This window comes from Aptenodytes patagonicus, chromosome 7 (assembly GCF_965638725.1).
Source record: "Aptenodytes patagonicus chromosome 7, bAptPat1.pri.cur, whole genome shotgun sequence".
NCBI lineage: Eukaryota > Metazoa > Chordata > Aves > Sphenisciformes > Spheniscidae > Aptenodytes > Aptenodytes patagonicus.
In genome coordinates, this window is record NC_134955.1 from 67,281,965 (window position 1) to 67,294,149 (window position 12,185).

The following is a 12,185-nucleotide window of genomic DNA, read 5'->3' on the forward strand; positions in this document are numbered from 1 at the left end:
CACGACCCAGAGCCTGCCCCGAGGAGCTGGGACCACGGGCGTTTCGGCAGCCGAAGCCCAGGTGCTGTGAACCGAACCAGCCGTACCCCGATGGTCGAGCCGGCTCCTCATTGCAGTGTGGGCACAAGCGACAGTGCTGAGAAAGCACTGAGCATCCCACAAGTGCCGGTAAGAGACCACCTTGCCCCTCTGCCCAGATGTGCGGCACGGGCTTGCCAACGCCACATCCCCAACAGCAGCATCCTGCAAGCTTTCATAACGCGGAACTCCGAACAGAAACAAAACCACGTGCAAAATGGAAAGGTTAGTGATAATTTCCCCTCTTGGAGCTATGCAAGAATTTAGAAACAAGAACATAAAGCTGTCCTCCAAACGCAGCATATTATAAATTAGACAGCAACACAATTACAGTGCTGCAGAGCAGAGAGGCGATGAAAGGGCCGTTTGGTTACAACCTTCTCCCCTTGTGCAACAGCCCGGGACTCCCAGCTCCGACATAGGAGGTCTGTTTATTTTCCCAAATCCAAGCCAATTCTGCTCGGTGGGAAGCGCTGCACCCAAGGGAGAGTGGAGCTGCGGATCCCCCGGCAGGACAGAGCCGAAAGCAAGGCCAGCACCAGAAAGGACGGAGGTCGTGTGTTTTGGACCTTTACAGCAACATCCCTCAAGCTCCAGAGCGTCTTTGCAAGGGCCTTTTGGAGCAGGTGGGTTTGCTATAGGGCGGAGAGCAGGAAAGGTGTTTTTCCAAGACCTTCCTCAACCACAATGGGTGCTCGCAAATCCAAGGCTGAGCGCAAGCAAAGGGCAGCCCAGTCCCTGGCCTTGGACAAGGGCTGCCAGGCATGGAGACATGGGGCTGGTGCCATCCCAAAAAGCTGCCGTGGGAACCCCAGAGTGAACAGATTCAAACTTTTACTTTCAGCAGTGAGATAAGCTGTAATTAGCAGCACCGAGTACACCCCAGAGGCTGGGTACGGACATCCCCGTGACGTTTGCTGACAAGGCGACTGTTGGATGTGTTTTGTTTGGCTTTCCCCCCCACCCTGGAAAAACAAGCACCCATTTTTCACGGGTCTTTCTCCCTCCTCCCCATGTTGCCCAAAGAGTCGATTTCCCAGAGCAAGAACATGCATCTCACGACACACTGTAACAGCCCATTGCCGTAGCTGGAGCTCAGCCCCTGGCATCCCCAGGGATGGGTCCCTCCTTAATTGCTTCAACATCCCACAGAATACTGGGGACGCCAGACTCCGAAGACACAGTCTCGCCCCTGACTCCCACCAAAGTGAAAGACGTAGTCCAAAACATGAGGCAAAGGGAAGAAAATGTGGACATGGCAACCGAGCTACAGCTGTGAGACACATCATCGCCGCTGTCTCGCGCGTCTCTCACCTAGCTCAGCCTCATCCCCGGTGCAAAGCCAACAGAGCTTCCTCTGATGCAACTACAAGTGATCCTTTGGAAATCCATATGCTGAGTATTTTGAGGTTCAAGTCCCTCTTTACTCTCTTTTTCTCATGCTGAAAGCTGTCACGCTATAGGATAGCTTGAAAAGCCAGGGAGACACTGTATTTTATGGATGTAAGGAAAGTCCTGGCATGCCAACTAAGGGAATGACACAATTTCATGACTGTTTAACCCAAATCACAGCCCATCGCACATCACTGCAGTTTGAACACAACTATGACCACTGCTGCATCACTTAAGAAATAGCAAATTTTGTTGAACCTGGTGAATGGAAGAGCAGCATTTTATACAAAAGTAAATGTGAGAAAATGATGAGCATAAAGACTCATTTCCAGCTCCATACCCAAAAGCAAACTGACTGTAGGGATTACAATATTTAGCACGCTCCAAAAATTTTCCTCGACATCTTTTTGCTCCGTGTGATAGGTAGAGATATCTCGTGGCTTCAGAGCCACCGGCTATTTCACATGCAACTTGCCAGGCAGCACTCTCCACAGAAGATAAAAGGAGCTGGAGTTTATAAATGGATCCCAGTTGTCCCCAAAAAGCCTCCAGCCTCTTTGCAGGATGCCTCCAAAATGCCAGGGCGAGGAGGCAGCATGTGGGCTGAGGTCTCAAAACCAACCTCTCATACCCAGAGAGCTTTGGTAAGCAAATGGCTTACGTAAAATATCTGTCAGGATACCTGTTTGAAGTGCCGGCTCTTGTAAACAAGGTTGCTCTGGAAGCACCGGGGATTAGTGCAGTTCAAACAGTCCTTGGCGTGACTTACCGGAGCGCCCAGGAACAGATTTGCCAGTTCAGCTTTTCTCCTGCCCGACGCTTGCCTGGCACTGCCGAACAACACCCAGGGTCCTGACAGCCTTAACCCTGCCTACTCCTGCACATGGAGGCTGAGAAACAGGGATGGGAGAAGCCCCATGCCTGACCACAGCACCTGAGGGCAGAAGAAAACCCAAGGCGGCATCACCACGGGGCTGCTCTTCTCCCTTGCAGCTGGAGGAGCTTCAACACTGGGGTGTCCATGAGCAAGCTGGGTGAGTGTCCCTCGGCAGAGGCCCGGCAGCCAAAAGTTATGCACGGGATATGCAAGGGGAACAGTGCCAAGCAAAACAGGGCAGCTGAAAATCATCATGCATCCGAAAGGCTTAACCTGATATTAAGGCAGAGAGCAGCCTCTCTTCCCTGCACTGGGCACACAGCTGCAGCCAAGACACTCCTAGTGCCTTGGGGGCAGAGGGGAGAAAACCTCAGCAAATGAAGCGTCCTTTGCATGCGATTTCTGTGAAAGCCGGGCACGGCAAGGGTATCCACTTTTCCAGCTGTATCTCCCCCGTTCTCAGCTCTGGCTCGGCCGAGAAGGTGCTGCGGTTTCCAGGAGCAGCAGCATGAAGGAATGGGAATGCGAAGGGTGCCTGGCAGCCATGGGAGAGAAAGGTTTACACAAACAGATTTACAGTCGCTTACATCCACACAAGCATCCTTGAAGGAAACAGCTGCACCGGACCTCAGCTACCGCAGACTCTCCAGAGTGTCACGCAACAGTTCACAGCTTCTCTAAGCACTATTCACTTAGAAGATGCTGAGGCCAAGCAAGGAACAGGCACCCAGAAAAAAAAAAAAATAAAATTCATGACTAGGTGAAAGTCAGATGGACGTGCGACTCCAGAGAGCCGCCTCGGAAAGGTCTGCACAAAAGAAACACTCAGGAGCAGCAGGGGGACAGACCCACCACAGCCTAAGCTAAATGTCCTGCAACACACCTGAGCCAGAAAACATTCTGGCTGTGCTGCCTCCACGGCTGTGCCATAACAAGCAATTCATCTTGCTCGTTTGGGGTGTGGGAAATGGTCTCTGGACTGTTCCTCCATTCTTCTCCTCCCTGCTGGAGCTGGGAGCAAAATCTGCTGCTAGCAGAGGTTGCGGGTAACAGGCACCGAGCTGCTAGGACATCACCCGAGCACCATAACATGCCGTGGGTCTTTCCACCACCCTGACCTGCTGCACTCTCCCTCTTACACCCCAGACCTGAGCGACTGCAGGTCCCACCCCAGAACGATGCCGCTCTGCATCCCCCATTCTCACACTCCAGTTTTCTTTGATTTTTAGGACCCATACTGTCCTCTCCTCCCGGCCCAAGCGGTGCAAAGCTGGCTCCTGGGTGCAGAGCATAGCCCCAGCTCCCCTTCCCTGCAGCCTCAGCGTATGGGCTGTTTTGTTCCTGTCCAAAAATGGTGCGTGCACTTTCCTGCTTGTTGATAGTTTACCCTCAAACATTCAACCCTAAAATCTCTGAGCATGCCCCGCTTGCTAGAGGGACCTCCATTGGGAGGGCAAGCTGATCCCCACGCCTGCGAAGCATTGAAGGAACCAATGCCCTGCAAAGCCTTCCCCAAAAGCTGCCAAGCTCCATAGCTAAGTTTTGCATATTGGTACAGAGCCCAGCTGCTGGTGTTTCTTGCAACGCCCCCCCTCCCCGAGTCAGCCTCTGAATGGCACATTTTTGAATTGCCTTCTTCCTGCCATAGTGCCCTGGGCCAGGACCTGCCAGCAGCCCAGCCCAGCCCGTCGCAACCGGGAGACAGGCATGAAAGCCCCATGTGAAAGACGAGCAGCAGGAAGCAATGAACACCTGGAGATCCCACTGCATTTTCCTCTGCTCTCCTGAGGACGGGCACAGGTCAGATGAATTAATTGGGTCCTTCCCCTCTCCTTATCTCATCAGTGTCTGGCTGCTGCCGGGTTGCTTTGAGCTTTGGCGTGACTGCTTTCCACCCAGGGCCCGCGCAAGAAGGGATGAGGAGCCTCAGTGCAAAACTCCTGGCAACAGCCCAAATCCAGAGGTTGGGAATTGGGTCACTGGGTTCAGCTTCTGAAAACCGTCCCTTCAGGAGGGGTGGTAGAAGCAGCAACAGTCGCCTTCGCCACTGAAGCCAGAGCCGGACACTTCTGCTGCTCCTCCACCACACCCTCCACACGTTATTTCATTTACCCTCTTGTAAAAACACTCACACATTGACAGAGCAGCCTGGAGAGGGACAGCCCTGACTTCCAGACGGGGAAGCTGCATGCACAGGGAAGACATGATTCAGGTAAGCAGCACGTAGCTGAAAGCACATTGCTATGCAATGCTCACCTGGAGGAATGCAGAAGGCAAAACATGAAGCCACTTGTCTGGCAAGGCGAATAACCCTTCAATCATCCGCCAGGCCCTGCAAGCGCCAGGGAGCTCGGCGCTCTGGGTTGAGAAAGACGAGGATGCCTCCAACCAGCAACGTACCACCTCTGACTAACCGCACTGTGGATGTGCTGCTGTATTTCCTCAGTGCCGAGTCCAGAAGAGTTCAGCAAGAGAGCTCCAAAACAGCATAAAAGAAAAATCCAATCAGCAGCAAAGCAACCGGCGCATCCTCCGGGAAGGGACGAGGCGTGAAGAGCAACCCCGCTCCAGTGGTTTGACACGTTAGTGCCAGTCAGTGCCGCTGCGATGACGGGCTGGTGCGTGCTGCGGTGGGTGGGAACAAGCCCATCCACCAACACTGCCCCTCCGGTGGATCAAGGCAATATTTCGTGTACAAAGATGCTCAGGGCAACTCAGTCCACAAGGAGTAATATGTTGAGTAATTTATTGAGTCACGATAATAATGACTCATCAATGACTGTCACTAGGTTTGGCCACCCCATCCATTTGGCTGATTTCAGAAGAGGCCAGGAGCGACCTCTTCGCCCAGGTGCTCCAAGCAGCACGAACCTCTTCCTCTTAACAAATTCACAACAAACTCCCCCAAAGGGCTGGGGGTGAACACAGGAGGGAGCACGAACAGGACGGGGTGATCGGAGATTCACGTGGAATGCACAGAGGTTGCTCCAGACCTGGGCACAATGTGAGATGGGACGCCCTTGGGAATGTCCCCACCCAACTCCACCATGAGGAAAACATGGGCCAGATGTTCAGACAACTTCACGCGTTAATTTGGTTAATTTGCTATAATCCAGGTGGCTGGTGCTCAGGCCACACCAATCATGAAACAAAGCACTGTCAGCTCAGATCATGAAACTCCCCAGCCAACTAACCACATCTTCATGGTGTGCCAGGCCATTTCTCTCATCTCCACCTCCTTTGGTTTTCTTCTCAGCGGCCACAAAGATTTGAAAGCTTTATGACTCACTGAGCTGAGATTTTCTACGCTACCCCAGAACTCCTGGTTCTTCCGTGTATTCCAAAACATTACGACACGCCACGAGGACAGGAGATACCAAGCGCAAATGATCTCCTGAGAGGGCAGGAGGGTCAGAAGGCACCAGCACAGCCCTCCTCCCAACCCAGCTCAGGTTGAAGAAGCGGTGGGGGAAAGAAGAATCAAAGACAAGCAGCAAATCACAACCATCATCTTGCAAGGGGCTGAGGACCCTCTATTTTTTTGCATGAAATCGAAAGTTGGAAATATGTTATTAAGGGTGAGGGAGCTAATGCAATATGCAGAAAAGCTTCTGCTGGCATATTTAACTTCTTTCCAACCCTTTACTAGTTGTTTCTCTCATCCCCTAGTATGGTAAGCACATAGAATAAGTAAATCTATATGGTTTAGCATCTAGATTAACCAACACAGAAGTCAGGATCAGACATTCAGTATTTTTTCCCCAATTTACAGCCCTTTGTTCAGATCACCTCTTTTTTCAGTACAGCACTGACGTCTGTTGTGGTGCAGGAGTGAAAAGTACACATATGATTATCTTAAAAGTGTGGGGGGTGGAAAATCAATATGGACATGATTTGTATTTTACAGCATTCGGCTGCCACGACTTGCAAATAAACAGCTGTCCCAGCAGGTCCATGCAAGCTTAACAGCACAGCAGTAAAACACAAGATTTTTCTTCCCCCTTTAAAAGAGTTTTACTAATATAAAAAAGTGTATTTTTTAAAAAAATAGCAGGCTGAAGAACCGTAGTTAGGTCACACTTAATTCCAGCAGAACAAGCGCATCCTGCTTCACATGGCCTCACCAGTCACTCCATGGCAGCGGCAGCTTTCCGAAGCCAAGTTAAGATATTTAATTACCAGCATCGAGTCAGAAACCAAAGCGTCCAACAAAATCCTCATTTGTGAGCGAAGCCTGCAGAAATCTCGTTGAGCAGGCTTTGGCAATCTCCAAAGCTGACAGCTGGATGCCCTGGCTTATCGACTGCTAGAGCACGCACACAAAAAAGCTCTGAATACTTGCAGTGCCGAGCAAGCCTTCAAGGCAGCCCTGCCGGCCTCTTAAAAAGGCTCATATAAATAGGCAAGCTTCATTTATTAATACTTCTGAGATAAAAGTGCCTGTGTAGGAGCGGCTCAGTGTGTATCTGTGCGGCAGGAGGATGGGCAGAAGACGACCACCCGCTCTGGGCGGTGCGTCTATCAGCATCCCCAGCCAGTTTTTAACCAGTTCAGGTTATAAATGCAGCAGGTAAATTTGCTACCTGTGCACGTGGTGGGCTGCCGTAAGTGCATCAGCCAAAGACCTTCAGGCAGCAAGCCAGTGCCAACGGTCGACGCACGCAAACTGCAAAGCAGGAGTATGGAGCGAGAGGGGACATGCTCCTGGCTGGCAAACAGTATTTGCAAGGAGCCCAGCTGCTCAACAGCTCCGTGCCTCCCCTGTGCTGGGTTCCTCAGCCATGACAATGACAGCGTGAGAGAAGAGGGGGAAGAAACCAAAACAAAGCACAGAAGCAAAGGGAGATAAATGTGACCCAGTTAGACTGGCTATCCCCAGCTCCTGCCCATCCTCGGTGGGAGGGCTCGTCTGGGACCAGAGCAGCCGGCCCGCCACGGCCATCCCTTTCCTGCTCCCTCCTGCACCCCTGCTGCAAACAAAGGGTCAGATAAGGAGCCAGCTCAGGTCAAGACCGGTTTGACTCCGTTTCGAGCCCAGGGGAGCGGATTCAGCCCTGATTTTACACCTCACCCATCCTGTTTGCCTCCCCAGGGCGGAGGCTGGGACGCAGAGCGGCATGCATGCCTGGCTGGCTGGACCCAAAAACCCCGGGGCCGTGGCACCACCGGCAGAGCCATACGCCAGCCGAGAGCTGGTCGGAGCCAGGAAGCGTCAGTGCTTCCTGCTGTCCCGGTGTCACACGTCGGGCAGTCGGAGATCACGGACTTTGGCTTTTGCTTCCTGCTCCTGACGGAGCAGGGGCAGGTCCCGGCTTACGGCCACGGGGGAAGCAAGGCGAGTCGCTCATTAATCAAGGAACAGCAAAGTGGATGACCAACCCGCAGGGCTCAGGGGGCAATGCACGCCGAAATGAACTCCAGCACCCACAGGAAAAGGTCCGGACACTGCAGGACCCATTTATTTTCGGTGGGACCGAAAGAGGGGCAGGCAGGGAATGCCAATGACTTTGGCATATGTTGTTTTCAGCGAGGGAGGATAACGAGGTTGCATCACGTTTCACCACGGTGGCCTTAATACACACCACCACTCGATTTTGTATGCAGTATCAGAATCGACCTCTAGAGAGGGGGGAAAAAAAAAAAAAGAAAAAAGAAAAAGCCTTGTTCTGCCATCCCTCTCGGTGCAGCCAGGAGAAGCCAGCTGGTTGTACAATGCTCAGTGTCTGCAGTGCTCAGGACCGGTCGAAACCACTGGGGCAGCCCGCGCCCACGGACTCCCCTCGCCCTGGCACCTGGCAAAGGGGGCTCGGCCGCGCCCCATGATCTCCCACTCGCCTCCGATTTCCGCGGGGAGCTCCTCGCCCCCGGTTTGGCAGCGTGCAGTCCTGTCAGTTCAAGCGGCTTTCATCAGGAGGAGAATTATCATCCTTTTTTGCCTCAAATTAACCTTGATCGCTTAAAGATGCGGAAAGCCTGTTTCACACAGGCGCCGACGCACGAGGCAGCACGGCCATCTGCAAGCGGTGCAGACCCCAAGGATGAAACCCCACTGTTAATACTGATGACTTTGTGCCAAGTGAGTCAAGATCAGGCAGGATCCGACCGCAGCCATCGCACGCCAATGGCAGCGGGTGCCAACCCCTGAGGCTTGCATGCAGCAAGGGCATCATCCTTCCTCCACGCAGGCCCCCTGACCTGAAACACCCCAAATGTCCAGCCCAATGCAGCCAGTGACAGACCCGGCCTCCCCGTCCAGCAGCTCTCCAGCTGCTGCCTGAGCCACAAACCCACTCGTCCTCTGCCGCTGACACAGCCGTAGCCCGACACCAAGACACGCCGAAATCCTACTCACACCCTGGCTCCCACATCAGAGCATCGGGCTAGACCAGAGCGCGCCTGCAGCAAGGTGTTTTACACCAGCACTGGTGGCTCAGCACATACAGATGATTAGGCAGCCCCAAATTGCTGTGCCTGGTGGGGAGGCATGGGGGGGACAGAGACACCCCCCCCCCCCCCAAACCCGCTTTGCTCAGCCGGGGGAACCCCATCCCTGGGACTCTGCGGGTAAGCAGGGGGTCACATCCCGCCCCTGCGGGGCCCAAGCCCGGTTTGGGAGCTGCCGCAGGGGTGGGAGCCGCCGTGCCAGCAGGAGCCGGGGACGAAGCAGCCCTCGGCGGCGTTGCCATGGAGAAGGCAGCGCAGCAGCATCCCGCATCCCACGCCCGCGGGTGGGCGCCCCCTGCCCGGCGTCCACAGGGGCGGGCACCGCCCGGGCACGGCGGCGGGGCCCCGTTCCCCTCCCCGCGCCCCCCACCCCTCCACGGCCACACAGGGGCCGGAGGGCACGCCAGGCCCCGCCGGACTGCAGACCCGGGATGCCGGGCGGGGTGGAGGCGGCGGGGGGGCCGGGGGGCGCCGCGGGGCCCCGGCGCTCCCCGCCCGAGGGGACAACCCCACGCAGCGCCCCGGGGTGGGGCGTGGGCTCGGCTCCCGCCCTCCCCACCTCCCCCACGGCGGGGAAAAGGCAGCCCCCGAGCGGAAAGGAGCCCCGGCCCCCCGCCCCGCTGCCGGCTCACCCGACCCCCCCCGGCACGGCCAGCGCCCCCGGGGCACGGGAGAAAGGCAACCCCCCCCCCCGCCCCGCCAAAAAAACCACCCAGCCGAAAGGGAAGGAGAGGCGAGCGGCGGCGGAGCCGCTGCCCGGGCGCGGCGGACTCACCCCGCCGGCGCGGACCGCCGTACCTGCCGGCGCTGCGCTGCGCGGCGCGGAGCCCGCCCGGCCCCTGCCCACAATGGGCCGCGGCCGCCCCGCCCCGCCCGCGCGGCCCGGCCCCGCCCCGCGCGCTGACGTCACCGCCCTCCGTCGCCACGCCCCCTCCCGCCGCCGCCGCCGCCGCCGCCGCCGCCGCCGCCGCCGGGAGTTGTAGTGAAAGCCCGGGCAGCGCCGTCGGGACAGCGGTGCCGGTGTCCAGAGCAAGGGGTACCGCATGGGACGACGGCCTTGCGCAGAGCAGGAGGCACGGTGCGGGTCTCCCGCCGCCGTGCTGCAGAGGAACCGCGGGCCATCTCCTGGAGGCGGGGTGGGAGCAGGGCGGGGAGGGTCCGGCTCCCACCCAGACGAGCAATGAAGGTAAAGTTTCGTCCGACTGGCGACATGGGTGATCACGGACACGCAGGATCAGCGTCCCAGCTGCCTGACAAAGTTCTCCCAAGCTACAACATTCTCCGCTTGTCAGCTCGGATTTAAGAAATCAGTTTTCCAGGGGTTCCCGTTTCACGTAAATCGGAGCAGCAATCTGATACGTGGCTGGATTTCCACATGCACTGGAATAACCTCGTCGCCTGAGATAAGGCTGTGGGCTTCATGCAGTAGTAGTTACTGGTTTTGGTGCAAATCAAAACTCCAGATCAAATTAATAGCGTGTAACATTTTAGCTTAAGTAAACATTTTTTTTTTTTCTGGATAAGAGGTCAAGCTATTTATATCTTGTATGAATTATTTTCTCGGCGACAACCGTATAGGAAGGTCTGAAAGGCTGGAAGGGATTTACAGGGATTGTTTTTCATATGGAGCCTGCACAAATTGATACAAAGGAAGGGCCAATGATGGGAAAGTAAAGAAAGAGCATCCTCAGGGGAGTTGATACCAAAGCATGGAACAAAACGTAATGTGAGAACCGGGGTAGGTTATACACAGCCGTCCAGACTCCTAGGTGGCCTTCTGTACAGGGGAGGGAGACAGAAATGTATGTATGTATGTATAGAGTCCATGCAAGTGCTAGACTGGTTAAGCACCTACAGGCCTGACACTGCCTTTCTCTGCCCATCTAAGCTCCATCGCAGGGCTTGATCTGCAAAATAAAGCCAGGGTCGGACCCAGAGAGTTTCAACGCGTCCCATGCAGTTTCAGTCCCAAACCCCACACTTCATACCAAAATCCATGTTCCGAACAAGTGGTCTAATACCACCCCTGGAGGAAAATGCAATGGAGTCCCAGGAACGGTTATGCCCATTAGAGAAATTCGTTAAGACGTCAGCTGGACTTTCTGTTCTTAAAGCAAGAAGGTATATTTATCTCAACAAAGCCACACTTTCATAAAATGGATTTTCTCCTTCTTCTCACCATGCCCAGTCCTTTTCCTAACCTCTTCTGGTCTCCTGTAGCAATGAGCTCCACAGGATAAGTGTGACGTGCCAAGGAAAAAACTATTTCACTTTATTGGTTGTAAATTTCAAAGTCATCCCAATTCCCTGTTACTGGGCTGACTTCACCTCTAAGCTTTTTTAAATCGCTCTTCACAGCCTAGCCTTTGGAAAACAAGCACCAACCCTTGAGCTGCCATCCTGAGAATGAATCTTTCAGCAGGGAATCCATCCTGCACCTTCCTGGAAACTAGTCAATACTCTGAAAACTGAAATAACCCCTTCTGAAACCATCGACACCTTTCTATAGACATGCTTGTCTTGCCAAGGACTTAACCATTCCCCAGAAGCACGAGAAGATGCAAACTGCCGGAGATTCCCCAGAACCTGTCTCGGTGTCCGTGCCAGCCCACAGCAAGAGATGCATTACTCTAATTCCTGTTCTAATGCAATGTGATGCGTGAGGTGTCCCATCTGGGTCATGGTGGGGCTTGGGAGATTCTCAATGCTGGGACCCTTCTTTGCAGAGGGACACGTTGGAGGCTTCATCTCAAGCTGAAGTACCAGAAAAAGGCCTCACAGATCATACTGGCAAAAGGAATAATTACAAATTGCCACAACCAGCTGATTTTTGCATAGGGGTACTGCAGGGACCCAAGGTGCAAATGGCAACATACTCAGCATAGGGTGCAGGTGCTCTCTTAACGTTACCTTGGTGTTGGAGCAATGGGAGGTGGCAATCACGGAGGCAGTTTTGGGATAAAAGGTGTGAAGGGCAGTTTATTGGGAGCAGTAAGGCCAATAATGATGGTGCTGTGAAACTGGTGGGACACGAGGAGAAGCATATCTGTACTGGGGAAAAGCCAGCACAGCTTTTGGCGAGAGAAATTATAACTCACAAAATCTACCACAGTCCTTGGATGGAGCCAAAGATTTGGTGGACAACAGAGATCTAATGGATATAACAGATACGGATTTTCTAAAGGCTCTGACAAAATCCTTCATCAAAGGCTCCTGAGGAGAGTAAGGAGCCATGCAAAATTAAGTGGTTTAAAGACAGAAACCATGAAGGCCAGACAGGGATAGTCAGTCTCTGCAGCAGAGGGATGCCCAGGGGAGTTTGGTGGAGATCTGTGCAGGGGTCTGTGCTGCTCAGCGTCTTCACCAATGATGTGGAAGTTGGGGTGGGTGGGGG

At 54.3% G+C, this 12,185-nt stretch overlaps 1 protein-coding gene across 7 annotated transcripts in view; it reads right to left on the reverse strand.

The window, feature by feature from the left end:
* DAAM1 (dishevelled associated activator of morphogenesis 1) overlaps positions 1 to 9,627 on the reverse strand; it is a 97,816-nt gene extending 88,189 nt beyond the window's left edge. For 4 of the 7 annotated variants that reach the window (XM_076345668.1, XM_076345667.1, XM_076345666.1 and 1 more), the window contains exon 1: positions 9,567 to 9,619. The gene's annotated coding sequence lies outside the window, so the exon portion shown is untranslated. Of the gene's footprint in view, positions 1 to 9,566 lie in introns of all 7 variants that reach the window. The other 3 variants (XM_076345663.1, XM_076345669.1, XM_076345670.1) reach the window with 3 other exon arrangements.
* Positions 9,628 to 12,185: the final 2,558 nt, after the last annotated feature.